The following is a 27,527-nucleotide window of genomic DNA, read 5'->3' on the forward strand; positions in this document are numbered from 1 at the left end:
TAGTAAGCCCGATACCTCCCGATAAGCATATATATGAGAAAGAGCCTCTATTGCTCCGATAAGCTCCCAATGGCTCAATGGTTCCGATAAACATATGTAAATGGCCCTTCTTCTCTCCTCTTGGCTCTTCTTGTTCCCATCAAGATGTATATAAGAGAAATGTCCGTCTGTGAGAGGGTTGCCATCAAGTTCAACACATGTCCATAATGCCATAATGCCAACAAAATGACCATGCTGAAGGTCATGCATATAGGCTAAATTTCAGGTGCATAAACAATATGGCCGAGTATGAAGCCCTTTTGTTAGGTCTCAAACTGATTAGAAGTCTAGGGGCAACCAAGGTTTCAATTCTAGGAGACTTAGATTTGATTATCCAACAGATGAAGGGAAACTTTGTTACCAATGATCTTAGGTTAAGAGCTTACAGAGGGGCAGCCATTGAAATACTTAACACCTTCTCAGAATCTCAACTCACCAAAATTCCAAGAAAGCACAATTTACATGCACATAGCTTGGCCACTTTCGCCAACACTTGCAAGCTACCATTTGAGCCCAACCACCACTTCACTGCTGAAATCAAACATAGGCCTGCTGTCCCAGATAATGTAAAAAATTGGCAGGTGTTTGAAAATGATACACAAATAAATAATTTCCTGACTTTGAAAGAGGAATTCTCAAGTATAAACATTGACACAAGCACCATTGATGATCAATAGCAAATAGACAAAAGTGAGCAAAGTATATCAGCTGAAACAACAAATTTAATTTTGCATCCAACAGCTTTTGATGACAAAAATTTACAAGAGCTCAAGCAAATAGACTTTGATGAAGTGGCTGAGGCAGAATCTGAAGTAATTGAACTAAAGGATAATTTTCTACCCACGGGCTTAACTCCTTTGGAGGATATATTTGATTCAAATGATATTCCAAGAAAGCCAAAAATGCAACCACTGAATGCAGAAATTGAGGACTGCAACATTGGAACCACAGAAAATCCCAAAATGGTAAAACTGTCCAAAACATTGCCTCCTGATCAAAAGCTGAAATACATTGAGTTGTTTAAAGAGTTCCAAGATGTCTTTGCATGGAGCTATGAGGAGTTCCAATACCCACCATTGAATCTAGGCTTACTGACAGCGGGATACAATCCAGACACGCAGACAATGCTATCCTATGATACTTCAGTCATCCAACATACTATACCCTTGAAAGAGAATCAAAAACCTTTTAAACAAAAGCTTAGAAGGGTGAATCCTGTCCTCCTTCCCCTGATTGAAAAGGAAGTTAAACGAATGTATGAAGCTGGAATCATTGCACCTATCAGGTTCTTAGAGTGGATTTCAAATCTAGTGCCTACTAGGAAGAAAACGAGAGAGATAAGACTGTGTGTTGACTTAAGAAATTTGAACAAAGTCTCTCTCAAAGACCACTACCCCTTACCAAAAATGGATCATATCCTACAAATGGTAGTGGGGGCTTCTAAGATCTCACTGTTAGATGGATTCTCAGGATTCAATCAGATTTTGGTTCACCCAGATGATCAAGATAAAACTGCCTTTACAACGCCTTGGGGAACCTTCAAATATGTGAAAATGCCTTTTGGACTCAAAAATGCAGGGGCCACATTTCAAAGAGCAATGGACATAGCCTTTGCCAAAGAGATCCATGATTTCTTAGTCATATACCTTGATGATCTCACTGCTTTCTCAAAATCAGACCAAGAACATTTAGAGCATTTAAGGCAAGTGTTCCTAATTTGCAGAAAATATGGCATATCATTGAACCCAAAGAAATCACTGTTTGGCCTAGAAGAAGGCAAACTCCTAGGTCACATAATTTCAAAAGATGGCATTAGAATTGACCCGGACAGAATACAAGCTATCCTCCAAGTGCCTCACCCAAGAAACATCAAAGAACTGCAAGCTTTTTTAGGGAAGATCAATTTCCTAAGGAGGTTCATTCCCAATTTGGCCGAGCTAATAAGATTGTTGAATAATATGCTGAAGAAAGATTCTAAAGTCAAATGGACAATGGAAGCTAAAAAAGCCTTTGAGGATATCAAAACAGCTTTAACAAAAACACTAGTCCTCACAAGCCCCAAGTTTGATAGAGATTTCATAATTTTTTCCTTTGCATCTCAGCATACTATTGCTGCTGTCCTACCACAAAAAGATGACCAAGGGTGTGAGAAGCCCATTGCTTTTTTCAGCAAAGCACTTAGAGATGCACCTTTAAAATATAAGATCATGGAAAAACAAGCTTATGCCCTTGTAAAAGCCATCAAGGATTTCAGAGTTTATATCTTGTACTCACATGTGATAGCCTATGTTCCAAATGCTGTGGTTAAAGACATTCTGACTCAAGAAGGAATTGAAGATAAAAGGGGCAAATGGATAGCCAACATTTTAGAATATGACATTGAAATTAAGCCAACCAAACTGATAAAATGACAAAGACTAACCAAGCTGATGACTGAAACCAATTTTCAAGCCCTTGACATAAATGAACTGGATAACGAACAGGAGATGGCGACTCCACAGATCAATCAAGCCTTTTTACAATCACCTTGGTACGCTGACATATGCTATATATTGCTGAACCTGCAAGCTCCTCCAGGGTTATCCAGGACTAAAAAGAGATTCTTGAAAATGAAAGCATCAAAGTTTTGTATTATAGACAATGTTTTATTTTGGAAAAATCATGAAGGTATTTTGCTTAATTGCCTAACACTGGATGAAACTGACAAAGTACTTAAAGAATTTCATGTAGGGGACTGTGGTGGACACTTGTATTGGAAATCAACAACTGATAAAATCCTAAGGGCTGGTTTTTATTGGTCCTTCCTCTTTGCTGATGCAAAGAAATATGTAACTTCTTGCCACAAGTGCCAAATTTTTGAAGGCAAGAAAAAGCTGCTGCCTTTGCCCCTCAAACCCATTTCAACTGAAAGGCCATTTCAACAATGGGGTTTAGACTTCATTGGAGAAATCCACCCTTCCTCCTCTGGCCAGCACAAGTGGATTTTGATAGCCACAGACTACTTTACCAAATGGATAGAAGCCATCCCCTGTAGGCAAGCCAATGACTCAATCATCATGCAATTCTTAGAAACCAACATCTTGTCTAGATTTGGCTGTTTGGAAAAGATCATTACAGACAATGCAACAGCCTTTAAATCCAAAAGAATGATCAATTTTTGCCACAAGTACCACATTACCTTGGGCCACTCCACAGCCTATTACCTTCAAGGTAATGGTCTAGCCGAGTCATCCAACAAGAGCTTGATCAATATCATAAAGAAAGTACTGGAGGAAAACAAGAAAAATTGGCATAAAAAACTGGTGAATGCACTATGGGCAGACAGACTGACCACCAAAAGATCTATTGGAACAAGCCCATATGAATTAGTGTATGGCATGGAGGCAAGATTCCCTTCTTCTTTGGGAATCCCAGTGATAAAGTTGCTACAAGAAATACAAGCAGAACCTAATGATATTCAAAGAAAGATCAATCAAACTATTCACTTGCAGCAGACTAGAGAGGAAGTATATTAGAGAAGTCAGGTTCTACAAGAAAAACTGAAAAAGATGTTTGATAAAAGAACCAAAGCAGAGGATTTCTTCATTGGGGACAAAGTTTTAAAGTGGGATTCTAGAAGAGAGGATAAATTGAAACATGGAAAATTTGATTTTCTTTGGAAATGACCATTTGTTATTCAGATTGTACAGGGAAACAACACCTATTTTCTGAAAAGCTTGGATGGCACACAGGCAGATGAAGGGCCAGTGAATGGTCGAATGCTGAAGCATTATTTTGACCAGATTTTTTGAAAAAATCAACACTGTAGTTTGTACATAATAGTGTTTTCTTTCTGCAAATTTATTACAACAATATGATAGGGAATGACATGCAACAAATTTTGAGGAAAGGTGAGGAATTCTGACACCTAATGGTATGGCACTTTGAGTATATCACAAGAAGTTGGAAGGAGACTTGGGAACTGTAAAAATGATAGCAAATGTTCAGACAGAGTAAGCCAAACAGAGCTGCAACTAAATAAATTAATTCATGAGAGTGACTCAAATTTTGCAAAGGTACTATTTTGTCTACAACAGAAGGAAATTTCAGATTACAGCAAGAGTTGAAAATAAGGCCATCTGACCTGCTGTTCTTGGATTTTCACCAGGAAAAGCCATCCCCAAGTGGAGCCACTGTTAGGTTCCTATACCGATAGGTTTCATTTTTCATGATTGACTGTAGAAGAGCCAAATATGTTCATCCTTGCATGCTGCAAAGGTTCCATATTTTGTAAACAAAGGAAGAAAATTAAAAAATGAAAAGAGGGTATGCCCTAAAAGAAAAATCAAAGGGCAAAAAGAGTAAATTAGTCAGAAAAAATGATGAAAATGACCCCAAACCAAAAGACCAAGAAAGTGTGCTATTTTAAATGCCACTACTGTTCCATTGTTGCAGAACTTCATTGTGTACAGGTGGTTGATTCTGCATACAGTTGATGAATAACCAGACAGTTCAATCCTGGTTAGATCATGTTTGAATTTACTTGTCTTTAGAATAGAGAATAAAGATCTGTCCAAACAGTTCAAGCTTGGCAGATGAGTGAATAGGTAGAGAAACAAAGGAGCCCAACTGCTTAATCTGGGCCCTTGGAAGAGATAAGGGTAGATTTAGATAGGAAGGCATTCAAAAGAAAAAGAGGGAAATCAGGGTTTGTCAGTCCAAATGCACCCAATCAAAAGGAAGAAAAAATGCTAGGTGTATTAGGCTGAGTAGGCAGTTTGAAGTTGCAGAAGCAAATTTGTGATCACTTTTTTGTCTTGTCAAGAAAGACTCATCTCATCAATGACAAGAGTACCAAGGTAGTTGTTTGGTTGTAGAACAATGGAAGCATGACTAACTCCCCCTTTCATTCCCCCAGAAATCATTTACTAACATCCCCTCAAGGACATCGGGATCTGCCCAACAATCCTATTTCACTTCATTCTATGAGAAATGCTAAGTTGAACTCTGAGTTTACTTAGTGAAAAGAAGGCACATTTCTTGTGTAAAAGATCTTACCAGTTTTTTTTATTTTCCTAAAAACCTAAGTTATTACCTCATGAACTTAGCGTTACCTACCCATAAAATCATATTGACATTAACTCTATTATTTAGCTCCTTTATCATTCCCCATCCCTATTTTATAAAAACTATATAAAAACCCCAAAAAAAAAACCTAAGTATCCCTACCCTTGGCAACTATAGCCATATAACACAAGTTCGGGAATTATTAGTCCATCTGGGGCTTTAATAATAACCCTTCCCCGTTCATAAGTCATTAGGGGTTAATTTAACATCTGGTTAAATTAATAACCGCACTTAAAACCTCCACATGAACCATGCATTAACCTGGCGCGCATGTATATTGGGATTTGTTTTGACATTTGGTTAAACGAATAACCGTGGCCGCCCGCATAAAACCCATAACCCAAAGTTTTATACCCCTGCGAATATTAAAAACATTAAAAAATTGCAGCGGGTCCCGTATCATAACCACCCGCCATCTGCATTTCCCGTCCGCCGTCCGATCCCGCGCCGTAGATCCAACGACTGGCGGCAATATCGGAGCCCCTGATCTGCCGAGAGTTAGCGTCCGGGGGATGGGCGGTATTGCTGCCGTACCCCTGCCACGCGTCGGCTTCCCGGCGTGATCGGAGCCCCCTCCTGCAAAACCACCATGGGCCAAAGGCGGTGCGGGGAATACCGCTTACCGCCCGGCCGCCTACCCGCTGACGTCGCCATCCACGTCGCCCGCCACCGCTCCGCATCAGCACCACGTCATCTGCTGACATCACCACCCCACCACCGTGTCGTCCGCCACGTCATCCGACACGTCAGCTGCCACGTCATCCTCCATACCCGCTACACGACAAAAGTACATCATGATGATGTCATCACAAAAAAGCGCTAAAATGCCCAAATTTTGTTAAAAGTCGTGAAAACAACGGTTTTTTGTTTATTTCTATTTGTGCGCCTGCAGAGAACGTGCATGCCACTTACGACCAATTCGCCTCCAGAACTCCAATTCGCCACCCAGACGAGTTCACCCTGCAAACTCGGCCAGCTCAGCTCAGTGTTGTACCTGCAATTTGTACCAGTCGCCTCTGAAACAGGTATTTACCCATTGTTCGCCCGTAAACCCTGTTTTTCGAAGTTTCTCCATTTGAAATCGACTGAGGAACTAGAATTCAAAGTAGAATGCGCTCCTACCTATGAATCACCACCTTTTAATTCACTAGGTGAGCCATTGTTCAAAAGCAAACCTGCAAACTTTGCCCTCCTCTGCAAATTGGCCATTAAACCACACTTCGAGCCCATTTCCGCCGGCAGAGTCTCCAAAACTGCCAAACAGTGAGTTAATTTGTCAAAATCCCCTGCAAAAGGGGCACCATTTCCTCTGTTTATCTAGTTGCCCAATTTAACCCTGCAGACTTTATCTTTCTCCCCTGAATTCTGCCTAGTGAGACCATTTCTATATCAAAGCTTAGTCTGCAAATTCCCTGGGAAAGGCTTCAGAGCCAGTGTTCTATTATCTGTTGTTGCACAAACCTGAGTTCCAAATTACAAACACGGAGAATTTAAAGATGGCCACTCCAGCAGCCTTGAATATCACTCCTCTCAATGCACCCCACAAGGAACTAGAAGCATTACCTTTGGCTGATAGGGACTACTTAATCCAAGACTTGGTTGGTGACAGAAACCACCTGCAGACATTCTGTGAGCTGAGGAACAGTTATTTGAACAACAGTGATTTATATGGGATATGGGAATCAAATTTGCCCATATACTTCCTCCCCTCTGTCAATATCTTCCCTGAGATAATTCGCCTCTGCTGTGAAAACTATGAGCCAACTCAAAGGGCAGTAAAGTCTCCATCTAGGAGCATCCTCTTTCATATAACTCCTGACTCCATCAATCAAATGCTAAACTTCGAGCAAACTCAGCTTCTGGTCCCTCTTTCTATGAAATTCCTGCTTGATGAAGGTCCCAAACTCTACAGCTCAGAGATAGCCCGAATTGCCCAAGTATTCATGAGAGCAGACCGCCAATCTACAGGGCCACCTCCTTTTCTCTATGTGTATTTCAATGAAGTGGGTAAATTACTTGTTGAAATGATATCTTATGTTCTGGGTTTCAAGACATGTGAACATATTGATGAAACTATACTAGTCTTGCTGTCTGCATTTAGCCCAGGACAACCCCCTACTGTCAAATACAATTATGCCAAATTCATTGCCAATAAGATACATGACCAACTACTGAAACTGGACAGGGAGGGAGTCTTCAAATATTCATCCTACATCTATCATCTATTCCTGTATTATCAGCCAAACTGTTTCCAATGCCCCATCAAAAGATTGGACTCCAAAGGAGAAAAGAGGTCTGTGATTTTTCGGACCTCAGTCTTTCATGACGTCCGCAGCTCTCCCTACTCTTACTATGAGTTCATTGACCTGTTTGTCTATCCAGTCTCTTCTCTCCTTATGAGAACTCCTCCCTCTAGGCTATCCTATGACATGCAGAAAATATTGCAGCTTTCAGGAAACTACAAAATTGAAAATAGGTGACTGGTACTTTTACCAGAATCACACTGTCATCAGGATATATCGCTGTGAGCTCTGTCCCTACAGGCTGCCAAGATATGTGCCAATGAGACTATTTGCCTTGGAATATTACAGGCAATTTATCAACTCAGATTTAACTCATTTTCATAGCACCAAGAAAAAGGCTCAGTTGAAATTCAAAGACCAACTAGGCCCCTTTGTCATGAACAAAAAAAAGGATGGCAAGAAGCTGATCAAATATTGGGGGAGAAACTCAGATTAAAAAGAAGCTTTTGGTGGGTACCCTATGACCCATATGGCTTTATCAATGCAAGGAAAATAAAATATAGGCTGTCAGCCTATGAACATTGCAAAATCCCACAGATAGAACAATTTGCCAACCAAGATGAGTGGGTGGAAGGCATACTAGTTGAAGAGTTCACCCAAGAAGTAATAATGGAGCAAAATGTGAAAGATTTGGAAAAGACTCTTGACTTGGATTCTTTTGGGCAGGTGTCATTCAAACTGCCACAGCAAGTCGGAGAGGGCACATCAACTGCTGCAACACCACAAGCTGCCCAAGAAAGGTCTACACCATCAGCCGGTACAGCAAAGGGCAAGGAGGTAGTAGATACAGAGCAAGAAACAATGACAGACCAGACAACTACCTCAAAGGAATAGAGTCAAGGGCAAACCCCTCCAATGCAGACAGAGGCACCACAAATTCCAGCATTACAAACTCCTCTCAATGAGGAAAGAAGCAAGAAACGGGACAGGGAAGAGACAACACCTGCAAGTGGGTCAACACAACAGCCAGAGGCCAAAAGGCAGAGAATAGATCCTCAAATTGAAGAGGAGATTAGTGAAGGAATCATAGAGAGCCCAAGGAGGGAGAGGGAAACCAGCTAGTAAACATCCACCAGCTCTCACAGACAAGAAACAGAGAGGCAACATGGTATAGAAGTGTCGTCCTCAAGGAAGCAAGGTGCACAACCATCTGGTATTAAAGGGACTTTCATGGAAATCAAGGCCTAAAATGAGTTATTGAGAATACAGTTGTATGATCAATTTCTCAAGACAACACCCTCCAAACAGCAGAGATTAATGGCAGCTTATGACATTAAGGAGGAGAAAATGATCTTAAGTCATTTCAAGCCTAAGTTACCACAGCCACAGACAGCTGCAGACTACATAAAGACAAACTTAGAGGTCCTCGCCAAGGACATACACCCGATGGATCAAATTGAGCTACACAAGCAAACAGGTGAAATGGTCTATGCTACTCTAGTAGACAAGGCAATGCTGGCCCACCAATTGAAGGAATCATTGAAAAATACATCTACTCAATTAGATTTGGAAAGAATGTCTTGCTTGGCCAAAGATAACAGAATAAAGACATTGGAGAAAATTATTATGGAACTAGGGCATGATCCTAAGGATGCCAAGGGCATCAAAGCCCTCATAAGAAAAAAGGAATAAGATATCGCTGCACTTAGAAAGCAGCTAAGGCTACCTGCAACCATGCACCCTCAAACTACAAAACTTGTACAAGAAAAAGAAGGTGAAGATACAATGGATTTGCTAATGAGGATGAATCAAAAGATAATTCAAATGGAGGAAGAATTGGAGAAAGCATTGCAAGGCAAGCAGGGAGAGTCGACCTCCCAGCCACCTATAACAGCTCCAACAGTCCCCACTGCCCTTCCCACAGTAGCAGCAGCAGTTCCTCCTATCATTCCAGCATCAACAACAGGTACATCAATCACGGATGCTTCAGAAGCAACAACAACAACAACACCAGAATCTAGCATGAGTATTGAAGAAATGATGAAAGCAGTCAAAGAGCTAGAAGTTCAAATGACAGAGTTGAAAGAGGCCAAAGAAAAGTTGGCCAAGCTAGAAGTAAGCTATGACAAGTCCAAGATAACAGTGGCTGAGAAAACAAGGGAAATAAAGGCGTTGGACAATAAAATAAAGTCCTTAGAAAAAGAGCTTACTCTAGATAAAACTCTAGCTGAAATCAAGAAAATTTTGTGGGCCAAACTATCACTGACCAATGGCAATCAATTCAGACCATACATGAGCAAATAGAATTGATAGGCTTAGCTCAATTTGAGACTCAAAAGGCCAGAGCATCATTGGGAATTATGTTTGAGCAAGCCAATAGAATGATTCAATTTTTGAACACTCATACCAAAGAGCAGCTGGCAGCTCTAGATATCAGGAACAGAACAGATGCCATTTTGATAGTGAAAAAGGTGTTGGCCCTGAGGAATTTTGTACAGGCTTTAGAAAGAAAGTGCCAAGAAATGCAGGCAGAAATAAATGCCTTCAAACTAAAATTTGCAACATTGCAGAGCAAAGGATTACCCAGCTTGTTAAGCAGCAGTGGAAGGCTGCTAACACATGAACAGTATGCCAACAGGGTAAATAATTATGTTTCCAATCAAATTACAGCATCCTCAAGCACCTCAGAAGAAACAGGGCCTCCCTCTGGACAGAGTCTTTATGGAAAATTAGAAAATCTGTTCTACATTGAACATGAGATAAATCATCTTTTTGAAGTCCAACCCAACTTTATAGATATACTGAAGCTGATGAAACACTCATAAAAATACAAAGACATCAGTTGCCTACAAAAGATTGGTGGCAAGGAACGCTGGAGGTTTTACCAAGGTGATTTTGTTTCTGTTTCCTTTTTTTGGGTCAGCTACAGGTCAGCAAATTCAAATGCACGGGCCACCTGTCAAAGAGTGAAAACAGCAGAAAGAAGAAGTCAAATTGTGACTGCAGCTCATTAATGAACGACCAAGCACCGATGACAAGGCCAGGACAACAACACAGCAAAACATCAAGGCAGCAAGCGCAGCAAACGCAGAGTAAAGACGCAGCTACCAACCGACTTACTCAGTCCAAAAGTCAAATATCTCTGACAAATCAAACAGCCAGCACACCAACATTTACTGTGGCATTTATTTCTCTCATTTACTTCTTCTGAAGAGTTGGTGAAGGAAGTTATTGTTTGAGAACTTATCTACGTGATATTTTGTGTATCCTTTTTGTATAAATACCTCCCCATAAGATGTAATTGGGGTTGGTGATTTTCTCTCTAGACCGCGTTGTAAATTCTGAGACTATTTAATACAAAGGTTGTTGAAGTTCATTGTTGCTGGACCGTCTGAATGTAGATTTGATGTTCTGGGAACTGCTACAGAATTCCTGTGTCTTTCTATGGATCAATAAGTTGCTCTAACCCGCGTTTATGTTTTCTGTGTTTGCAAATTTCATATATGTTTCATAGTCTTAGTAACAGAGAAAAATAATAGCCCAGAATTTGTTTAAATACTCTCTTTGTTCAGTCTCTGCCATTAATTATGTTTTCTTCAGAATTAACCATAAATAGGAATTCTTAGCTGCTCCTGTTTTCACTAATTATTTCATTTTGAATACTACTAAGGAATTCTTAGTTGCTCCTTGGTAATATTCAAGCACATTCCCTCTGCCAGCATGATCAAGGATTCTTGACTGCCCTTCATCCACTGGCTTACATTCCACCAATTTCCAGATTCCAAAATTGTTCCAAGATCAACTATCTTGCTCTGTGGCATTGCCCTTTATCTAAGAAAAACACTCTCAGCAGTTCATCCTCATTGACCCCATTTGCCCAATGGTATAAACTGTTTTGGACTTGCATCCCAGCTCTATTTGAGATCACCATCCAACAAACTTAAAACCAAACTCTGTGCATCATAACTAGCCTAAAAATACTTCAAAACAAAGCTAAATTACAAAGAGAGAGCCCTCTCTGGTTGCAGACCAGCTAGAATCTGTAGCTAAAAGACTGGTTAGTGGTTACCTCGGCTGTATTCCCCCATTAGAGCTTTCCTGGGGAACAACCTGAGTGATAACAGATTGAATCGAATTTTGTAGTGTCGGCACCGTAAAAAGATGGCTATCAAATGTTGCGGGCGATCAACCCGTTTCTGTGAATGAGCAGGTAAATCATCTAGATAGGGTTGAACAATGTGTTTGATGTCGTGGAAGGCATAATTCATTGCCCTTTGAAAAGTTTCCCCAGCATTCTTCAAACCAAAAGGGAGTTTCCTATATGCGAATGTGCCCTAGGGACAAATAAAGGCAGTTTTATATTGGTCTTCTGGGCGGATATTGATCTGATTATAGCCGGAAAAGCCATCCATAAATGAAAATATTTCACATCCGGCATAGTCATCAATTATCTAGTCGATAAAGGGAGTGGGATAGTTGTCTTTTGGACAAGCATTATTAACATCCCTATAATCAACACACACTCGTATTGTTCCTTGTTTCTTCATGACAGGAACAAGATTGGAAACCCAATTGGTAAGTGGAATGGGGTAAATGAAACCAACATGCAAAAGTTTTTCAATTTCTGCTTTTATGGTAGCAGCCTTCTTCGGATGAACAGGACAAAGGCGCTGTCGTACCGGTTTGACATCAAGATACATTTTAATCTCATGTTCAACTATACTAGAGTCAATACCTTGCATTTCCTCATATGACCAAGCAAATATATCATGGAATTCACGAAAAAGAGCATGGTAAGTTTCAATTTCCGATGGAGAACAAAATTTTCCAACATGGATGTTTTCTACAATTCTAGGTTTGGTCGAAATGTCGATAGAAAGGGTTTCTTCGATATTTGATAAGTTTCGTTTGGAATTCACTGTCTATAAATACAGAATTTGAAAGGAAATCAACAATTGAGGGGTGATTTAGTTCATTTGGAATATCTTCTATGTGATTTGGAAGATGGGATTGATGATGATAATATTCCCATGGTTCTTCTTCTGTCATCATTGATTGGACGATTCCTTCATCAATAGAAAATGTACACGAAAAAGGATCAGAGGAAGTACCATATTCTAATGAATGATCAACCCATACAATTGGTGCTGATGGATTTGGATTTGCTGCACAAGCCAAAAAGATTGATTGCTATGCAAGCTCAATGGGGCTTAGCAACATGGTTTCATTATGCATATCAACTTCGGACTTATTGGAAATCTTCCATGAATTAGATGAAGTGGAAGATATCATGTTATAGGTCTCAACTTTTGCAACTTCTGCCATTTGTGATGGCAACGGTAGCGAAAAGGTACCCATTAAGGAAGAATCTTTGAAGAGACCTACTCCAACGTTTTGAAGAGATAGAGGGGGTTCGTGAACTAACAGAACGCTTTTAGTTGCCTATGAACTAGATGCGCAGAAGGCGAGTTGATCAATTACTGTGATTCTGCCTTTATGAGGGAAAGTGATCATACGAAAGTATGTCAAAACCACAGCAGCCATAGCGTAAACCCACAGTCTTCCTAGTAAAATGTTGTAGTCAAGGGGTCCGTCAACGACCTCAACTTCAACAGTTACATTTTTTCCCCCTAGTTCTATCTGCAGGTTACTTAAAATTCCACAAGGTGTATAAGTGCGACCGTCAAAAGCTTTTAATGTTGTAGGTGATCGTTGAAAAGGCGGTGAGCCAAGTGTTTTCCAACAATTCATTAACATGATACAAGTAGATGCACCCTCATCAATAATGGTTCGGTGAAAAAGTTTATTCAAAGCTTTTACTTGGATCATAATGCCAACTGAGCTGGTAATTGTGGCATAGAACCCGCATGGTTAAAACCACAAGATTGGAATCCGTTGGATCAATTCCACCAATTGCTGACAATAAAGCTTGCTTTTGGGAGGGACAATTTTGAAGCACCTCAAGCATCAACGTAGAAGAAGGTGACTGAGCCAAATCTTCTACTATGTTGTAATTTCACGCTGCTTGAGCTCGAGGGTTGAATGTAGATTTATGCACAACTCCCTTAGGTAGTTTTATTGTTAACTCTGGTGCAATGGGTGGTGGAATGGAATCAGATGAAGTCGAAGTCAAAGCATTGGGTTGATCTGTAGCCTGGTTATTCGATGACGATGATGGATTACCATAATATTTACTTCATGTAGTCACCAAAACATCAGTCTTAGGCTTAGAGACGGGTAGCATAAGCACTTGTGAAGTGGAAGCATGATCTGTAGCAACCAAATGAGTCTCTAGGTTTGGAAAAGGGTCTGTCAACACAACAGATGCACTAGAAGTCTTAAGAAGTTTTGAGACTTTAGAGCGGTGAGGACAGTCTCGCGTAAAGTGCTCCTCATTACAAACTAAACATGGGTAATGAGGTTTCCTATTCGGAGAAGAGGAATCAGATGATTTGTCTTGAGGGGGAGGATTTTGTTTCTTTTTAGTTTTCCCATTTTTCTTTCTTCCAGGTTGCTTTTCATTTTTACCTTTGTAAGATGACACGACATTTATTTCGGAAGCAAGTGTATTATCAAATGCACTAGAAGTTTGATTGGAAATAGCAAGTGTTTGACCATATGGTCTACTTGCTGTTTGTGTGCTAGAAGAACCTATCACACCGTCATCGGCATGAGAGTCCTTACTAGATGGAGGTGGTGGAACAGTAAAAGGTGGTCTAGGTGCATTTGGAATCTTGTCATAGAGTGTGCCAGACTGGGTATAAATCAAGTCTAAGTATTGGGCATGAGAAATTACTTTCTCTTCAGTTACAACTCCTCCTTTAGCCACATCCTCGGTGATAGATGGCAAAAAGGATTTAATAAACCACTCAGTGAAAAGCTGATAAGGAACAAAAGTTTGGACCATTCGATGATGACGACACCACTCATGAATATGATCAGAAATGTGAGTAGCAATGGTTTGTTTAAAGTTGGTCAACAGTTCCGTTCCAGTTTCATATATGATGGGTAACTGGAAGTGGGTTAGAAATGTAGTGGCTAAGGATGTGAACTTGTCAAATGAGGCTCATGTTAATTCGATATACCACTTTGCAATTGGACTAGTAAGTTTTCGCTAGAAAAGACGTAGTCTAATTGAATCATCATTTAGGGATTTGGATGAACACCATAAATGAAAAGTCATAACGTGGTTGGACAGATCTTCTCCAGGGTTTCCATTGAACTTAGGAATATCATAAGGCAATTTGTGAGGAATCACCATCCACCAAGGTGCATAAAGAATGGGATCATTGGTAAGCCAATTTAAATCCGATAATTCAAGTGTTGCGACAAAAGGCAACTGTCGGTTTAGGTTGGGTTGAGCGTAACCAAGGTAAGATGGAATTTCCTGGGAAATAGGCCTTTGCATACCAGCATAAGGAATCTATTGTTGGTAACCTTGATAGGGGTAGGTTTGTTGAACATATCTAGTATAAGGTGGTTGTTGGGCACCGGGATAAATTTGTTGTTGTCCAAACCCAACATAAGCTTGTTGACCAGGACCTGGGTAAACTTGCTGTTGACCAAACCCAACATAGGCTTGTTGACCAAGTCCAGGATAAGTTTGGTACTGTTGGAATTGTTGTTGTTGATATTATGGCTGCCATGGTTGTTGATGTAATGCTGACCAGGTTGAGAATAAATTAAACCAGTATAAGTCTGAGTCATCCCAGTTAATGGTAAACTGGCCTGAGGTTGTTGGATTCTAGGCACAAACAGTTGTTGTAAAATGGCCTGAGAAGACTGAGTCTGTAGACCTAAAAATTTAGGGTCAAATGTTGAAGGACCAACTTGCAAAGGTTGAGATACAATTAACTGAGCTTGTGACTGTGGTAAAGTCGTAATGATAGGCGTAGTAGATATGGATGAAACATATTGCATTGGTTGTGATGGGTACACAAACCTTGGTTGAATGGGAATTGTAGGCTGCCACTGACAAACAATCATTCCAGAATAAGTTGGACCTAAAGATGATGGTAAACTGCCATATGATTGCCCCCTAGAAAAAGGAGAATAAGCAAATTGGGCATATTGTTCTCCAGATGGAGGTAATCCATTGTAAAGTGGATACATTAGACACTAACCAGATGGACTAGCTTGATATTGACTTGATGGATCAAACTGTTCAGTATCCGTAAGTGAAGAACCAGGTAAAATTCCTGTGGGAAACATGGGTGAAGACCATGGACTAGAAGCAACACTAGAGTGAATTCCAAATAATGATTGGTAACCTGGTGGGATGGATGGAACACCATAAAAATGTGACTCAGGTGTTGTGGTAAACATCGAAGAAGTAGCAACAATAAATGTTGTTGCATCTGTAACATATGATACAGTCTGGGATGTTGTTTCAGCCATAGTCACATGACCCAATAAATGTCCTAATGAATCTATGGGAGTTTTAAAGTAAATAGGATCAAAAGGAGCAGTAAATTGAGGAGAATAAGGATAAATATAAATCCCCCGTCCAAAATGAGTTGGAGTTCTTGGTGTTTCTTCTTCATATTCCTCTTCAATAGCAATCAAACCAGGTGGAAGGATTTCACCATCAAGTCCATAATAGATTTCAGGTGTTTGACTCTGTAGTAAAGGGAAAGTCTCAACAGTTACAGATGTCTGAGGATAAACCGGTCGATCGTCTTCCAGTACGGGAATAACTTTTGATTGTTCAAATTCGATATCCAAGTGTTCTGGTAAAAGAAAAACGGGTTTAGGATGAGTTTCTTGAACAACTTCTGATTCAGAAGTAACTTCTGGTTGAACTGTGACAGGTTCGAGACCAACTTCCGATTGAACAGATTCAAGTTCATAAGTAATTTCTTTTTGAACAACTTTGGGCTGAGGATCAACTTCTTGTTGGACAACTTCAGTTATCATTTCACTAAGTTCACTTTTAGTGTCCTCAGGTAATTGTAAAGGTTCCACTTCAGTAGCAGAGAAACTAGTAATTGTAGGAGTAACTGGGGTCACATTACTTACCGGTATAGGTGACTTTGGTAAATCAGATGTACAACCAGAAGTTTGTGATGTACTAGACTCAGTTAAATGAGACCGCTTTTTCCGACTAGGTGTAGCTTTAGGGCGTAAAGGTGGTTTACTCACTGTCCTCCACGAACGACAAGGTAAAGGTTGATGTTCCTCCACGATTGCTAATTGATTTTATTACAAAAAGAAATAAACAAAAATAGGGTAATCTAGGCAAAAGGATTACCAAGCAACTGTGAACTGCAATATACTGCCTCAGTAAACCAAGGAATTAACATATGTGTAGACAATCTCCCCGAATGTTGTGTTCGGTGTATCACAGTGTACAAGGTGGCCGACTCGGTTACCTAAGGATGGATAGCAACCTAATGTAGTCCTCCCATATATACCCGAAAGTACGTGGAGGCCCAATCTGTGTTAGTGTTGTCTAATGTGAAACCACACAGTGAGAGCATTCCTTTATACTTTTCGTACTATAACACCGCCCTATATACCCGAAGGTACATGGACGAGCTACGATATACTTACGTATGTGGAATGAGGTATCACACTCAAAATGTATCACAGAAAAGTAGCGACAACTTCTATGTTTGATGATGCCGAAACACGTCTCTAGCCTAGGCCTCTAAATGTTATGCGTTAAGTTATAATGTTCCATTAGGTTAATTGAGATCAATTTGAGTTTATCTTGTTTAAAAGTTTGCCTTTTAGGTTCACCGCGTGATGTTTTTGAAACTCCTAGAATGCAATTATGATGAGAAACATTCTTTTCATTTGATTTGAACAATGAAAACCATAACTAAAAGGGATAGAGCAATCCGAATCTTTGAACAAAGAGCATTGAGCACATCTAATGCAACTTTCCCTATACTATTCCTACAAGCACACACAAACCTCTAAATGCATAATGCATGTTTTTCTTTTCATTTCCTTTAATGTTTAGATGAAAAAAAGGAAACTAAATGCACAAACAATCAATCAATACTTTTCGCAAGAAACAAAGACTTTACGACAGTTCCTTTTTCAAAGAAATGAAGACTTTATGACACTTCTTTTTCAGAAAAGACTAATCGATTGTAAGCTAACTTTGACAATGAATTGATAATGATAAAGAAATCACTTAAGAAACACTAAACAATCAAGGCCAAAGTAGGGCTAGGAGAAGAAATACAAATTGATTTTAGAACCATAGAGAAAATTGATCTTTCAATAAACAACATCAGAAGAAAATTTTGCAAAAACCAAGCCAAAGGTGGGTTTTTAGCTCGACAGGGATTAACGCAGCCCTGAGTGAGAGACAGTGTGCTGCAGTGCACTGTCTCTAAGCTAAGGCTTCTCTGCAGCGCACTGTGTCAAGACCAACACTGCACTGGTGCCAGAGATTCAAATCAGGAGACATTCAAGCACACTTTTTGACCAAAAACAATTCAAAATCACTGAAAAGAGACCAATGAAGTTAAGTAAAGTCTACTAGGATGTAATAGGATGAGGATAAACTACCAGGAATGACAGTCGTTCCCCAACAGAGTCGCCAATTTATTATATGGAATTTGTATCTACGGATAAACACATTTTCCCTAAGTGGATAGCTACACTTAGAACAACAGAAAGAAAGTGGTTTAACCTTTTCCTATAATAGATAGATGAGATGAAGGAACTTACTTGTGATATTTTTCTTCCTTGATCTCCTTTGAATTGCTCCTGTAGCTCCCGAGTCCCACTCGAACTAAATCTATTCAATTAGTACCTGTCAACATAAACAAAAGACAACAACGATCAAAGTACACAATCTATCTACTATAAATCAATGGACTCGACAACATTGAGACATATAAGCATCATAGATATGAACAAGAATATGGGAAAAGGAACAAACAACTTTATTGACGTAGAAGGAAGAGTTACACCCAAAGCGGTTCGATCTCGTGTCACTCATCCAGCTTCAATCCAAACCATCATCACACTGAAAGAATATCAATCCTGCAACATAACATTACTTGACATGAAATCAAATCTCAAACCAATAGTATTTCTCTACAATCTTCAAATTCCATCCCCCTGATCACTATGATGAGTGGTCAATTTATAGGGAAATGCAAGTGGTTATGTCATAAATTGTGCATTTAATGGATTTCCAAAATTGGACTTAGTTTCCATGGAGCAAGGGATGAGAGGATAGAGGGGTAATTGATCCATATCCTATCCAAAGTTGACCTCATAGGATGAGATAAGAGCTGGGCATCCTTCTAGAATGCTCTAGAATTAGAGAATATTCCTAGAATCCAATGCCAATTTCACTCATTCTCGCCCAGCGTAGGTCAAAGAGGGCCTAAGTGCACTGCAGTGCAGGCCTGAATGGGCCTACTTGCTCTGTAGCACAATTACCCTTGACCAAGGTTGCGTTGGTGTCCCAGGGAGGAATTTCAGTAGGGTTTGAAGCTAGGAAACTTTGATGGATGGAAGCATTCAATTTGATGACTTGTCTAGGGCATGTAACAACTGAATTAGGGTTTGATGAGCCCTAATTGTACTGATCTGAATGTCAGGAATGATGTGCCCAAATAGACCTGTAACACACCCTACTCCTGGGCCACCTTAATCATTTGTGATGGATAAAGGAAAACGCTCTTCTGCGTTCTACATTGGGCCCATAATTCCTCCATACATAATAAGATATTTTTCATCACTTCATCCACCTCATCAATCCAACACTAAGACCAGCCAATTGGAGCCCCCGCCCTCCGCAAATGCATTTTACCTCCATCATCATTCAAGTCATTGTTTCAATGGGGCACTCGTCTCTGTGTATGTACATACCAAACCACCTTTACATTCTTTTGGAAAGCGTACAATTTTTTTTTAGGAAAATCGTTCCCACCCATATTTTCATGCTTTGTACCCGGTGACAGTCCCTAGTCTCCCTTGGTCAGATCTCGCACATGATCCACATTCATTCACCCTCCACACCAGTCAGAACATACTCACACCTACCCTGGATGTCTCGCCAACTCCAGGGCCACTAGCCTCAGAAGAATTGTTTTGACTTCCGCCACTCGCATTATAGCTGTGACCTCAAGCAAGTTGTCCATATCGATTCATATCGTCAACTTTCATTATCATGCCTCGTTGGCCCACCCTATTACAAATTGTTTCACTACACATCTTGATTTCCTGAATCAATAGTTTGGGCAGTTGATGCCTCTTTCCCATCAACTTCATTACCAATATTCCAGGATTGAGGCAATACCTTGGATGCCCCCCCCCCCCTTTTTAGGGACATCCTCAGGTGACACAATGGGAATCATCATTTCCGATTGATTTCATCGATCCCGCTGACATTTGACACCAACATAAGCTCTCATATCAAGGTGGTATCGTACTTAATGACCGTTGCAGTTCTCTCACTTAGTTGAAGACACACACTTCACTTAGCACCTCATTCAACAATTCTTACATCTTGATGCGTGGGAGGTGTTAACACTCAAGTTGTCCCTAAGCTCCTTAAGGGATACGGCCGAGGTAACCACAAACCAATCTTTGGATTGCAGGTCCTAGCCTACCTGCAATCAGAGAGGGCTCTCTCTTTATAATTTAGCTTTGTTTTGGGTTGATTTTAGGCTAGTTATGATGTTCTTGGGTTTTGTTTTGATTTTGGTGGGAAGGAGGATTCTTTCAAGCAGAGTTGGGATGCATAGTGTGAGAAGTTCAAACCATTGGGAATGGAGGCATGGATTAGGGCTTGCTGTTGCGTTTTCTTGGTCACAAGAGGAATACAGAGCAGGATAGCTACACATAAAACAACATTCAAGCTGAAATAAGGGTGAAATGTAAGTTAGAAATGAAAGGCAACTAAGGATCTTTCATCTAACTAACAGAGGGAAAGGTGAATGAAATTTATCTAGGAGCAGTAAAGGATTCCTGAATAACAGTCATACATGGATGAAATAGAGCAAATACGAGCCACGAGGTATTCATATTTATGCCTAAATCAGAAGAAAACATATAGAAATCACAGAAACTGAGCATAGATTGCTGCTAGGCAAATTCTAAGCTAATCTTTCTTTCTGCAACTTGGATCATGACATATAGATGGTATAACCTATATAAATTGAGAAAAACAAAGACAAAGAAGAAGACTTATTGAGCCATGTGGGAGCACGAGAATCCTGTAGTCACTCTTCAGCCATTAAAACATCCAACGGAAAGTCCATCAACAAGCTCTTCAGCGATCTTTGATTATAGAAGTTCACAAATATACAACACAAGTCTAAACTCTCGATTATCAACCAACCAACCCTTTAAACAATGCCGAGGGTGGTTTAAATAGGGAAAATATGTACAGACCAGATCTCTTAGAAGATCTCAAGGGAAAAAATATCTCAAAAATATCTATAAAACAGATCTTAAACAGATCTGATGAAATGAGTCCTTCTAACCTAACATATGCTTGAAATAAATGTCTAAAATATCTACATGAGCTGCGCAGGGGACAACAGCCTCAAAAATGGATTAATACAGTCCTTTGCCGCTATGTGCTGGCCATTTAGCCATAACTGTGCTTTGGGCATTGATCCCCTCCTCTTGAGTGGCTTTGATGTGCATTAACTGTGATCTGAGAGCCTTAAATGGCTTCACCGCTTTCTTTGACTTTGCTTGGGGGGCTCTTTAATGTTTTTCTGCTTCGGGCTTAAAGTCTTCCACTGAAAACCTTCACTGATACACTTTGCCGCATCCTGATACACTTTGGCATTCATCTGGGCCCTTTCCTTCTGCTGATACACTTTGACTGTCCCATCGCCCCATTATCTGCCAATTTAATGCAAAACTAACTGCTGCAATGATTTCCGTGGTCTTTGGAATGCTATCGGCGCTTGGCCGATCAAAATAATGCTTAATCTGGAGAAAACTGCCAAACAGAGGAGGATCCGCAACTTGATAACTGTGCTGAGGCCGAGGCTGGCTTCTGAAGCAAAACAGGGCTTTGGAGCGATCCAAAATGGCTTAAGGATGCATGAATTCCCTTATCGGGAGCCGGGCGCGGGCGCTGGAAGAAGTCCTGTAAAAATGGCCATTTTCCTTTTATAAGGCAAAAATGCCTTAAAACATGAAATTTTATAAAAAAATGGGGCGGGAGCGATCACTGTTCATTGGATTAAATCCTGGCCGTTGGATCCGGCGCGGGTTGATTTAACGGCTGGCGCTAAATCGGCGATCGGCGGATCGGCGGTCCAAACACATAAAACCTCCGATGAGCGATATAGTCCGCGGACCCGAAATCCTTTCAAAACTGTTTTTTATAGATTTTCAGGCCACGAAACGGAGCGTACAGTACTACCCCTTTTTGGACCCGAACACTTTAGGCTCTATTTTATTGCTTTTCGGCTCCGGAATATCAGAGCACCCCCTCTTTTCCGTACAAAAAGGCCTTTTGGAACCCGAAAAATCTATATGCTGCGCTTTATAACTTTTCGGCTCCGTTGGTCGGAGCCATATCTGGGAGTGATGCGATAAAACAGGGGCCGTTGATCTGCAGGCCCGAATGGGCGGCTGAGATTAACTCGACATTTGGGCAATCAGCAGGGCGGAGGGTATATACATATATGCGATCGCCGAAATGGGCGATCGCCGAAATGATCTGGACCGTTGATCTGGGCGAGACGATGGACGACTATGATCACATCGGCGCTTTACCACCGGGGGAATTGCGATAAGGCTTGCGATATATGAGAATGCGGGGTTTTTACATTATAACTTAAGTTTTTATAAAAAACTTAAGTTAAACAATAGAGCGGGGATATGCGATAGAGCGGAAATATATGTGCATTGGGGGAATGCGATAAGGGATGCTTTCCGATGCGATACGCTTTCGGGTGCGATAGCGATATCGCTATCGGCGGAGGAGTGGGGGCATTGTAACATGGGAACAAAGGTTTGCGATACGCCGATCGCCGAAATCGCATCGGCAGCGTTGCAATCGGGGGCACATATGTATAAAGTCCAACACTTGACCGCACCTCCGACAGCGATATCGCCTCGGAGGGGGGTCTATGCATTCGGAGGGAGGAACAATGAATCGACAAAGGCCCAATATAATCGGAGATGGATTCTTAAGCTTCGGAGGAGCTTGTTTTGAAATCAGAGAAGGCTTATATGATCGGAGAAGGGCTCAAGTGCATCGGAAGGGGCTTTTTGAAGATCGGAAAGTGGTTTTTAATGCTTTTGAGGGATTTCTAATACTTCGAAAGGGGTCCGATAACCAAAAAGAGGAATTTCATGCCTTGGAAGGAGTCCAAAGGCACTTTTGAAGGGAGTTCATGTGTTTTGAGAAGGGTTTAGGCCTTTAAAATGGGTTTATGCCTTGGGAAAGGTAAAACAAGGCCAAAAGATGGATTTTATACATTTGGAGGGGGATTTCATGCTTAGGAATGAGTCCTAATGCATTTGGAAAGGGCTTTGAGAGGAACAAAGGGGGAAATGAGGGTTCTTGCTAAGTTTCAGGCAAACTTAGCAATTCCCAAGCATAGTTATGGTTATTTTTCAACCAGAGGGAGGAGATATGTACATAGGGGAGCTATTTAGTACTTTTTAGTAAGGGAAGGGGAAATAGATAGGGAGTTACATAGTATAGTTAGAAATTAATATGAAAATGATAAGAAAGTGCTAAGTTTGAAGATCTTAGGCTATTTAAAGGGGAAAATGACTCAAAGAGTGAATAAGAGTACTCCTAAGCAAAGTAAACCTTTACTTAGGCAAATGATATGACAAATGATGAAACTTAAGAGATATCAAGCAGATCTTGATCTCTTTGGGGAGGTTAGTGAATGATTTGGGGAATAGGAAGAAGGGGGAGTTAGACATGCCTCGCTTGAGCTCCTCAAAATGGAAAATTGCTTCATAATTGTGATCTGAATAGATATAACACTTGAAAACATGAAATGGATCACATACTTGATTCTGCAACCACAAAACTACCTACCCGGCCTACTTACCTAACATTTTTTCTTCTTTTTGGTTTGGGTGCACTTGAACTAGCAAACCCAGCTTTTCAACTTTTTGTTTTGCTGCCCTCCTATCTAAATCGATCCTTATTTCTTTCGGGGCTCAGATTAAGCTGTTGAGCGCCCAAGATTCTCTACCTATCTACAAATTTGCCAAGATTAAACGGTTTGGATAGATATTCATTCTCTATCTTCTAAAACAAGTAATTTAAACCTAGAGAAGCCAAGATTAAACTGTTTGGACTTCCCTTAACTGAAAATTCTTCAAAAATGGAATAACTCATCAAAATTGGAATACAACAGTGGCATTTAGACTAGCACATTTTCATGGCCTCTTCTTTGGCCTCTTTTTGGAAATATGGAAGCTTGCAGCATGAAAAGATGACATATTTGGCATGTAAAACAGTCAATCATGAAATATGAACACCTATTGCAATAGGAGGCTAACAGTGGCTCCACTTGGGGATGGCTTTTCCTTGTGAAAAGCCAAGAACAGCAGGTCAGACTGCCTTGATCTTCTATTGTTGCTGTAGACTGAAACTTCCCCTGTGCTGGCTGTTAAATGATTGAAACTTTGAAACCTGAACACAGCATTCTCATAAACTGAATTTTTATACAATAACAGCACTGCCTGCTTTCTTCTGCGTGCTCTATCATTACATGCACCTCTGCCTGAGAACCTGCCTTTGAAATAAACACAAAATAGGGAACAAAACTGGAGCACTTCCCTTGATTCTGTCTTGAAAAAGGGTGCTGATGTAAACTGAAAATCCTCCTTTCTTTTTGATACTATTGACTGAAAAACTGCCTGTGTTCTTTTGCTGAGATTAATGCAATGACAGAGATCTGAAATGGAGGACTTGCTTTGGTTCTGCCTTTAAAGAACTTTGCTGTGCTGTTCTAATATTCGGCATGCTGTACAATAAAAATAAAAGTGATGATAATATAAAAATATCAAAGTACAAAGAGATATATTCAGAGCTGCATTATGTTCAACAAAAGGGATCATGATAATGCTTTAACATACGGCCATTTACAGGGCCTTCTTCAGCTGTGCTGCCATCTGTAGTCTTCAGGAAATATGTATTGTTGCCCTGCACAACTGAAATAATAAAGGGACCTCTCCACAAGAAATCGAACTTTGCATGCTTTCCCTTGTCTTCTCTTCGTGAGTCCCACCTTAGAACTTTGTTGCCAACACAGAAATTCTCAGCCTTAGTCCTCTTATCAAACATCCTTTTAAGCTTCTCTTGCAAAATTTGAGCTCTGTCATAGACTTGCTCTCTTGTTTGCTGCAAATGAATTGTTTGATTTATCCTCCTTTGTATATCATTTGGCTCAGCTTGAATCTCTTGCAACAGCTTGATAACAGGGTTGCCCAAAGAAGATGGAAATCTGGCCTCCATGCCATATACTAGCTCATAAGGGCTCATCCCAATGGATCTCTTGGTTGACAATCTGTCTGCCCATAGGGCATTTACAAGCTTTTTGTGCCAGTTCTTTTTGTTTTCTTCCAGCACTTTCTTTATGATGTTGATGAGGCTTTTGTTGGATGATTCGGCCAAGCCATTACCTTGAGGGTAATAGGCTGTGGAGTGGCCCAGAGTGATGTGGAATTTAAGGCAAAAATTGATCATTTTTTTGGATTTGAAGGCAGCAGCGTTGTCTGTAATGATCTTCTCAGGGCAACCAAATCTAGAAAGGATGTTGGTCTCAAGGAATTGGATAATGATGGAGTCATTGGCCTGCCTACATGGGATGGCTTCAATCCACTTGGTGAAATAGTCTGTGGCTGTTAGAATCCACTTGTGCTGGCCTGAGGAAGAGGGATGGATTTCTCCAATGAAGTCTAGACCCCATTGTTGAAAAGGCTTTTCGGTTGAGATGGGCTTAAGGGGCAAGGGCAGCAGCTTTCTTTTGCCCTCAAAGATTTGGCATTTGTGGCATGAGATAGCAAACTTTTTCACATCAGCAAAGAGAGAGGGCCAATAAAAACCAGCCCTTAAAATCTTGTCAGCAGTGGACTTCCAATACAAATGTCCTCCACAGTCCCCTGCATGGAATTCTTTCATAACACTATCAGTTTCATTCATAGTTAAACAATTAAGCAATATGCCTTCATGGTTCTTCCAAAACAAAGCACTATCTATGACACAAAACTTTGATGCCTTCATCTTTAAAAATCTCTTTTTGGTCCTGGACAATCCTAGGGGAGCACACAGGTTTAACAATATATAACAAATATCAGCATACCATGGGGATTGCAAGAAGGTTGCACTGATCTGTGGAGTTGCCAACTCCTGTTCATTGTCCAGCTGGTTGATGTCTAAGGCTTGTAAATTTGTTTTGGACATCAGTTTGGCTAAACCTTGTCCCTTTATGAGCTTGGTGGGTTTTATTTCAATGTCATACTCAAGGATGTTTGCAATCCACTTGCCTCTTTTGCCTTCTATGCTCTCTTGAGTTAATATGTCTTTTACAACAACATTTGGCACATAAGCAATCACATGTGAATATAAAATGTAAATTCTGAAGTCTTTGATCGCTTTAACAAGGGCATAGGCCTGATTCTCCATGATTTGGTACTTCAAAGGGGCATCTCTAAGGGCTCTGCTGAAAAATGCAATTGGCTTTCGTTTCCTTGGTCATCCTTTTGCAAAAGGACAGCAGCTATGGTGTGATCAGATGCAAAAGAAAAAATGATAAAATCTTTGTCAAATTGTGGGCTTGTGAGGACTGGAGCTTGGGTTAATGCAGTTTTTATGCCCTCAAAGGCTTGCTTGACTTCAAGAGACCATTTTACCTTGGCATCCTTCTTTAACATGTTGCTTAACAGTCTTATCAGCTCGACCAAGTTTGGGATAATTCTCCTTAGGAAATTGATCTTTCCTAGGAATGCTTGCAACTCTTTTATGTTTCTTGGATAGGGGATTTGAAGGATGGCTTGAATTCTTTCAGGATCAATTCTAATCCCATCTTTTGAAATGATATGGCCTAGTAATTTGCCTTCTTCAAGGCCAAATAAAGACTTCTTTGGGTTCAAGGAAATGCCATATTTCCTACATGTTAGGAACACTTGTCTCAAATGTTTTAGGTGCTCTTGATCAGATTTGGAGAAAGGGGTAAGGTCATCAAGATAGACAACCAAGAAATCATGGATTTCTTTGGCAAATGCAATGTCCATGGCCCTTTGAAAGGTAGCACCTGCATTCTTTAAGCCAAAAGGCATCTTTACATAATTAAATGTTCCCCATGGTGTTGTAAAGGCTGTCTTGTCTTGATCATCCGGGTGAACAAGTATTTGATTAAAACCTGAAAAACCATCTAGCAAAGAAATTCTTGAAGACCCCACTACTCTTTGTAGAATATGGTCCATCTTTGGCAATAGATAGTGGTCTTTAAGGGAGACTTGGTTCAGATTTCTCAAGTCCACACATAGTCTAATCTCACCTGTTTTCTTTCTTGTGGGAACAAGATTGGATACCCATTCTGAAAATATAATGGGTGCTATGATACCTGCTTCAAACATTCTCTTCACTTCTTTTTCAATCAAGTGGAGAAACACAGGATTGATTCTCCTTAGTTTCTGTTTGAAGGGCTTTTGATTTGGCTTTAAGGGAATGGTATTTTGAATAACTGAGGTGTCATAGGACTTCAAGTCCTCATAACTCCATGCAAACACATCTTGGAACTCTTTGAACAGGTCAACATACTTTGGTTTTTGATCAGGTGGCAGATTTTTGGACAATTTAATCATTTTGGGCTTCTCTGCTGTCCCAATGTTGTATTCTTCTATGGCAGCGTTTAAGGGCTGCATCTTAGGCTTTTTGGGGACATCATTAGCATCAAACATATCTTCTAATGGAGTGAGGCCAGCAGGCAGAAAGTTGTCCTTTAAATCAATGATTTCGGCCTCTGTTTTGGCTATTTCCTCCAAATGCATCTGTTTCAGCTCTTCTATGTTTTCTTCATCAAAGATGGTTGGCTGTAGCATTTTTCTAGCTGTTTCAGCTGTTACAGTTTGCTGGATTTGGTTTATTGCTTGCAGTTGTGGGTAATCCATGGCATCTTCATCAATTTTTAGGCCTGAAAACTCATGCTGTAAGGTAAGAAAATT

The sequence above is a fragment of the Pinus tabuliformis genome, chromosome 1_2, assembly GCF_031772625.1.
Source record: "Pinus tabuliformis cultivar Carrire ecotype Pingquan chromosome 1_2, CPIR1, whole genome shotgun sequence".
NCBI lineage: Eukaryota > Viridiplantae > Streptophyta > Pinopsida > Pinales > Pinaceae > Pinus > Pinus tabuliformis.